The following is a 7,802-nucleotide window of genomic DNA, read 5'->3' as shown; positions in this document are numbered from 1 at the left end:
CTCCTTGGATATAGCTTAAGTATTCCTTGTGAATCTGATATGACCAAACTTGCCTGACATGTGAAACACTGCCCTGACGTCTAGTCCCTCAAGTACTTCTACCTGAGCTTCTTCTGATTCAACTATCAGTGACTCCTACATTCGGTCCTGAGGTTCCAATTTTACTGCATGTAACTGAGATATATGTATGTCCCTACTATTATCTCTGACCTCCACAATTCCTGCCTGTAAGATCTCATTGATTCCTAGATAAATATAGCATTGGTACAAACCATTGTGTGACTTGTAAAATATGGAATCATAGAGTTGACTAAAAATTTCCGAGAAAAACTGTACCCGTAGAAAATGCATTCATTCCCTGCATCTGAAATCCCGGTGGTATCCTATGGAGTAAGCCTTTGAGGAAGTTTCACAATTTTCATCTGTAGGTCTTGAAATCAATTCCCTTGGAGTAAGAAAACCATTATCTATAATTTATGTCTGAATAGCACATGGTATTCATTTTTTTCGAAAGATTAAAATCCACTTAAAAAGCCCGGAGGAATCTTGAGTCTACCAATCCTTGAGTACCCTTAATTTAATATTTAAGAGAAATTTAAATTTCCAATATATTTAATTTTCTTAGAAAATAAATTAATCAAAAATAAATATTTACATAAAATCTAATTTTCAAGAATTTTGAGTTTTCTTAAAAATTAAATAAAATGTAAATTATTATTTAAGAAAAATTTAAATTTAATAAATTTAAATTTTACAGAAAAAGAAAATAAACCAGAAATAATTTAAATTAAGAGATTACAATTTTTTTGCAAACTGTGACTACTAGAAGGCTGTGGCGATGACTCTACGTGTGGCGATAAAACGGATCGCAACAGAACTTCTATGGAGACAAGAACGGCTGTTGCGACAAATCCTTCTGGCGACTTCACAACTGCTACTGTACAATTCAGGCGTGTATAGTCCTCGCGCGAGTAAAACAGGAAGACGGACTCTGTTCTTGCGTGAATAGCCAGCCGCGTGTGGATAACACCTCAGGGGCTGCCAATTTGCTGTTTATTTGCTTTTGTACACAATCTGAACAAACAACTCACATTTACAAAATGGCAGCCTAAAATCGAAAACCAATTTAGATTAAAAAAATATTTACTAAAATTTAAATAGTAAATTAGTTTAGTTAAATTTATAAAATAAATTTATTTAAATTAAGTTCATAAAATAAACTTATTTAAATTAAATTTATAAAATAAATTTGCTAAACCAAATTTCTAAAATAAATTTATGTAAATGAAAAAATTAATAAAATAAATTAATTTTAGGATCCTAATTTGTGTATCAATTAGTCAGCTCTGATACCAATTATTAAGTCCCGAATTATCGTAGAAGGGGGGGTTGAATACGATAATCACTAAATTAAAAAATCTTTCGAATCTTTAGCGGATAAAATATTTAGTGCTCGGTTAGTGGTTTCGTGTTCTTGAGAGGAATAGTATTTGGAATGATAAAAATAAGGAACACAAGATATTCGGGGAAATATATATTAGTATATAAATCCTCGAGGGTGTTGCTACACCCCGGTAAATAAATTAACCGGCTACAATCTAAGAACAACAAAGTTCCTAGCTACTACAAAGATTTACAAATCAAATCCTATACAATAATCTAGCTTTTGTTTGTACTAGGATTTAATTACCGGGTAACGATTATAATGCCCCTAAGAATATACAAGAGTTAAATCGGGCATTATAACGTTACTCCGGTGAGAAGTTAAACGGATATTCAAGGTGCCGGAGCTTCTCTGTAATTCTCCGCTTCTTGTTTTTTATCAGCTCTCTTTTTGTGGGAGAAGAAGAAAAACAGAACTATTCAGATCTGCTGCAAAGTGTAGTCTTTATACAATAAATATGTGGCTGAGATTTCTGTGGTGACAACAGGTACTTTAAGCTCTGTGGTGACCAAGAGTGAATTTTTCCTTAGAAAAATTCAACTCAATTTCTCTGTGGTGACTAGAGTGTATAGAGTGTAAATTTTGCCTTAGAAAAATTCACTCTATTTCTCTATGGTGACAAGAGGGGAGCAGAGGGTGTTTTTGCCTTAGAAAAAATTCACTCTACTTCTCTATGGTGACAAGAGGGGAGCAGAGGGAGTTTTTGCCTTAGAAAAAATTCACTCTACTTCTCTATGGCGACAAGAGGGGAGCAGAGGGAGTTTTTGCCTTAGAAAAAATTCACTCTACTTCTCTATGGCGACAAGAGGGGAGCAGAGGGAGTTTTTGCCTTAGAAAAAAATACTACACTTTTCTATGGCGACCAGAGGGATGAAAACTGCACTTGTGAAATTATTCTTGCTCTCATTTATTCCATGAGTATCACACTAAGTAAAGATCTGTTCCTGTACTGAAATATTGAATTGTACATCCAGGATATTGTTTCTGAAGATCAATATACTAATCAGGATGATTCATACTACAAGGTAGTGATTACCTTGACTTAGGATCTGTAGAGCATTGCATTCCCTGACTTCCCCATCTTTAAGTCTTCTCTCTTGAGTCTTCGTCTGAATCATAAAACCTGTGTTCCCTGATACGAATCCTCACTTAACAATCCTTCTAATGATAATACTCAGATTCCTTTCATGAAACATTGATGCCTAGTGTAACTGGTCTGGTTCACAGACGACTAGCTCCGATTCAGGTCTTCGTATTATAGCCTTGATTACATTGTTAAGCTTGTCTCAACTTTATCGCTTCAGACACTGACTTTCAATAAACAACTGTACTTTTACTGGAATCCTTTATGGTACTCTAGACAACGTCGTCATTAACCTCTGTCTATACCCTGTCTTCAATTATTCAGATTCTTATGCTTCAAACACTGTCTATCTTCAATCAATGCCAATACACTAAAATCTTCTAGTAGCACTTTATTCATTGAATCTTCATCATTTCTGAAACCCTGAAAGTCTTTAACCTTATTCTTCACTGAGGCATGAACATATTAATGAACTTCTTTCAGTGACCTGTAAACAGACTTCCAGCCTTCTTCTAATCTTCTGATTCATTGTATTTGCCTTGTCTTCATTCTTCCTGATTTCTTGTGTAGACGTAGTATTATTAACCTGTCATGTTCTAGTGTTGTTAACGTGTTGAGTTACCACGTAACTGTTCATACAGCTACACAGTCTCACCAACAAAAAGTTATACACTAAATTTTCAAAGTGTGAGTTTTGGTTACAGGAAGTCCAGTTCTTAGGACATATAGTCAATAATGAAGGGATCAAAGTGGACCCAGCGAAGAATGAAGCAATTATAAATTGGGAAAGACCGAGAACACCAACAGAGGTAAGAAGTTTCTTGGGATTTGCGGGATATTATCGCCGATTTGTTCAAAATTTCTCAAGGATTGCAACACCATTGACGAAGCTTACACGGAAGAATGAAAAGTTTATATGGAACGATAAATGTGAAGAAAGTTTTCAGGAATTGAAGTGAAGATTAATCACGGCACCTGTTTTGTCACTTCCAGATGATCAAGTGAATTTCGTAATCTATAGCGATGCTTCTCATAAAGGACTCGGATGCGTTCTGATGTAGCACGATAAGGTTATTGCGTATGCGTCAAGGCAATTGAAACCACACAAACAGAAGTATCATACTCGTGATTTGGAGCTAGCAGCCATAGTATTCGCTTTGAAGATTTGGAGACATTATCTATATGGAGAGAAATGTGAGATTTATACGGATCACAAAAGCTTGAAGTATATATTCACACAGAAGGAGCTTAATATGAGACAAAGAAGATGGTTATAGTTGATTAAGGATAATGATTGCACGATTAACTATCATCCCGGTAAAGCAAATGTTGTAGCGAACGCGTTAAGTCGGAAAGAAAAGTTGAATGTGTTATCAGTACTCGAAGAGATATACAAGATAATTTCAGAAATTGGAATTGGAAATCAGAGTATGCAAGCCTGATGAAGCAAAAGCGTATAGTATAACTTTCCAGCCGGAGTTGTTAGAAAAGATAAGAAAGTGTCAAGCAGAGATAATGGATCAAGACATTAATCGTTTGGTAGGAGAGGAATTGTGCATGCAAAAGGACGATCAAGGTATTCTTAGGTTTTCTTCTAGAATTTGGATTCCACCAGTAACGGAGTTGAAGAATGAAAATTTTACAGGAAGCTCATAATTCAAGGTATTCAATCCATCCAGGAAGTACCAAGATGTACAGAGATTTAAAGGAAAATTATTGGTGGCCCGATATGAAGAGGGAAATTGCAGAATGGGTTAGCAGATGTTATATATGTCGGAAAGTTAAAGCAGAGCATCAGAGACCAAGTGGATTGTTGCAATCATTAGAGATTCCAGAGTGGAAGTGGGTGCATATTTCCATGGATTTCATAGTCGGCTTACCAAGAACAAAAGTGAATCATGATGCCATTTGGGTTATAGTGGACAGACTTACCAAGTCAGCTCATTTTCTGCCTATAAATGAAAGATTTTCACTAGACAAGTTAGTCCATATGTACCTGAAAGAAATCATAGTTCGTCATGGAGTCCCTGTGTCTATCGTATCTGATCGAGATCCGAGATTTAATTCAAGATTTTGGAAGAGTTTTCAAGAATGTTTGGGAACGAGATTAAACATGAGTACGGCTTACCATCCACAAACGGACGGCCAAAGTGAAAGAACAATCCAGACAATCGAAGACATGTTACGTGTTTGTGCTATTGATTTCAGAGGAAGTTGGGACGAGCATTTACCCTTGGTAGAATTTGCTTACAACAACAGTTATCATGCCAGCATTGGGATGCCACCCTATGAAGCTCTTTATGGACGCAAATGTCGATCTCCTGTATATTGGGACGAAGTAGGAGAACGCAAAATACTTGGACCTGAATTAGTGCAACAGATGAAGGAAGTTGTTGAAGTTATCTAGAAGAGATTGATAGCAGCACAAGACCGTCAAAGGAAGTATGCAGATCAATCAAGGAAAGATATGGAATTCGAAGAAGGAAATCTGGTATTACTGAAAGTATCGCCGTGGAAAGGATTGACAAGATTCGGGAAGAAAGGAAAACTGAGCCCTAGATATGTCGGACCTTTTGAGATTATGAAGTGTGTTGGCAAAGTAGCTTACGAGTTGGCGTTAGCTCCGCACATGGAGCACATGCATTCACAATATTTTTCACGTATCGATGCTTAAGAAGTATAATCCAGACTCCAGGCATGTAATCGAATATGAGCCAGTAGAACTTCAAATAGATTTATCATATGTAGAGAGTCCGATAGAGATTCTAGAAGAAAGAGAGAAAGTGTTAAGAAACAAAGTGGTAAAAATAGTAAGAGTACTGTGGAGAAACCCAAAGGTTGAAGAGTCAACCTGGGAGTTAGAGTGATATGAGAGAAAAATACTCTCATTTGTTTTCTTAGGAGATTCTGAGGACAGAATCCTTTTAAGGGGGGAAGGATGTAATATATGGGATATATCGTGTAATTATTTTACAAATAAATAAATATTATGCATGTTTCGTATTTATTTTATGAAGTATTTGTTAAGTGGTATATGTGTTTGGATGTTTAAAAATAATATCAATTGAGTATTTTAATTTTTATATGTCCAAAATAAAATATAGATAATTGTCATATCTTCCTATTTATTTTTATGTTGATTTATGATTTTATAGGAAATATATGGATTTTATAAATTCTTTTTCCGAGTATTTATAAACTATTTTATATAATCGGGAACCAGCCGACGTCACCCGTTTTTACGTTTTTATAATCCGAAACTCTTCCGAGAACTCCTTCCTAACCTAATTACAATATTCTGAGCATTTTCTATGTTTCGACTTTTTCGATCCGGCGTACGGTTTGTCTTGCGCGGGTCTCGGCGCAATATTTTCGATACATTATTCATTTCGGTAAATCAATAAAACTCGTATTTTTGATAAACGTGATCTTTTTATTAAACTATTTCAATTATCACCTCGTAATACGTGTAACCAGGCGCTGAGACCAAGACCGCAGTGCAAATTGTACTGATTTGGATAATTAACCCGAAAACCGGTAACGTTTGGATCTGTTTTTATAAATAAATGTACCATTTTATATCCGGAATGATCCATCGGGATACTAATTTTCCGTAATTATAAATAGCATTTACCGTATTTTATTTTGTACCGAAAATCATTTGCAAACAATAATTATAGAATTTTCCAGAGAAAAACCTTAACTTCATAAAATCTTCTGAGAATCAAACTACAGTTTCAAGGTGTTATTGAAATCGGTTGGGAAAGTTGGAGTAACCAAAACGAAGGATTTGAAGTGTACTTTCAGATTCCATAACTTATTTTTCTGCAGAAATCAAGGTTTAATTTCTATATTTTTCTTTATTTTCGAATTATTATGATTAAAATTATGAATTTTTGTTCGGATGATTGTTTGGATGATTTGATGATTGCATGTAGTAGAGCTTGTTTTCCTGATGATTTTCATATGCCATATGACTGATTTGGAGTTCAATAACATGTTCAAAATTGAGTTTAATTTTCAAATTTTAAAATTAGGGTTTATAACCCGTATGAATGTTCTTAATTGAAATTTAGGGCTTTTTGATCTAGGGGTTATTAGATGTTGAAATATAGTGGGTTTTGTTCCTCATGAAATTTGCAATCGATTGATGTATAGCTCGTTAACAGATGATTCATGGTTTGAATAGAGTTGTGTTTTGAAATTTACGCTGAGTCACCGGAAACCGGTGAGTTTCCCGGCCATTTTCCGGCCAATTCTGGGAAGGGTTGTGTGTTTTGATTGCATGTACAAGTTGTTGGTAGCCTGTAGTTTAATTCTGGATAGTTTGGTGGCCGGAATCGTGTTCTCCGGCCACACTCCGGAGAGTCGACGGCGGGGGTTTGCAAAATTGCAAACAGACCCCCGAACTTTTGAAGAAGAAACAGTTTAGTCCCTGTAGTTTCCAGAATTTTTAAAAATAGGATTCTTGTTTATAAATTATTTAAAAATCATATTTCTTATTTATTTTAATTATAAAAATTCATTTTTAATTTCTAAAAATTCCAAAAATTATTATTTTAATTCCAAAAATTATTTTTTAATTCAAAAATAAATCTGAATTAATTAGTTAATTAATTTTAGTTAATAATTAATTAGTTAATTGGTCAATTAATTCAAAAATTAATTGATTAATTGATTTAATTAATTATTAATTGATTTTAGTTAATTATTTAATTAGATTTAATTATTTATTAATGATTTAAAAATTTCGAAAAATAGTTTCGAGCTTTAAAATATTATTTTAAATTGTTTGTAAGGCTCGATAATTATTAGAAAATTGCTTTAAAATTTACCGAACGACTCGTTTTAATTCCGAAAAATATTTTAAAAATCATATTAAATACCCGAAAGCCTGTTTATGACCCGAGACTTCTTTATAAATGGAATGTCATTGATTGTTTAATGTGTTACGTGTTATATGTGACTTGTTGTTTAACTGCTGGTCTATATGTTCAGTGTTTACTTGTTTTTAGCGTAACTTTCAATCCGTTAGTCGGATTTGGGTAAAACGAAGGGTAGATAGAAGTGTATACCGAATAGAATCGTATGAGTTGAGTATTGATAGATGCTTATGTAATGTGAGCAGAAGAGGCAAGGTGTAGAAAAGGGAAACAAATAGTCGAGGAGTAAGAGATTGTGATTGGAAATTGGTCAAGTATAGCAAGCTAGTACCAGGCAAGTGTTCTGAACTTTCTCGAGATATATTGTGGATGATTGATAGTCCTGTTTTAT

This window comes from Apium graveolens, chromosome 7, assembly GCF_009905375.1.
Source record: "Apium graveolens cultivar Ventura chromosome 7, ASM990537v1, whole genome shotgun sequence".
NCBI lineage: Eukaryota > Viridiplantae > Streptophyta > Magnoliopsida > Apiales > Apiaceae > Apium > Apium graveolens.
This window is presented reverse-complemented; position numbering follows the sequence as displayed.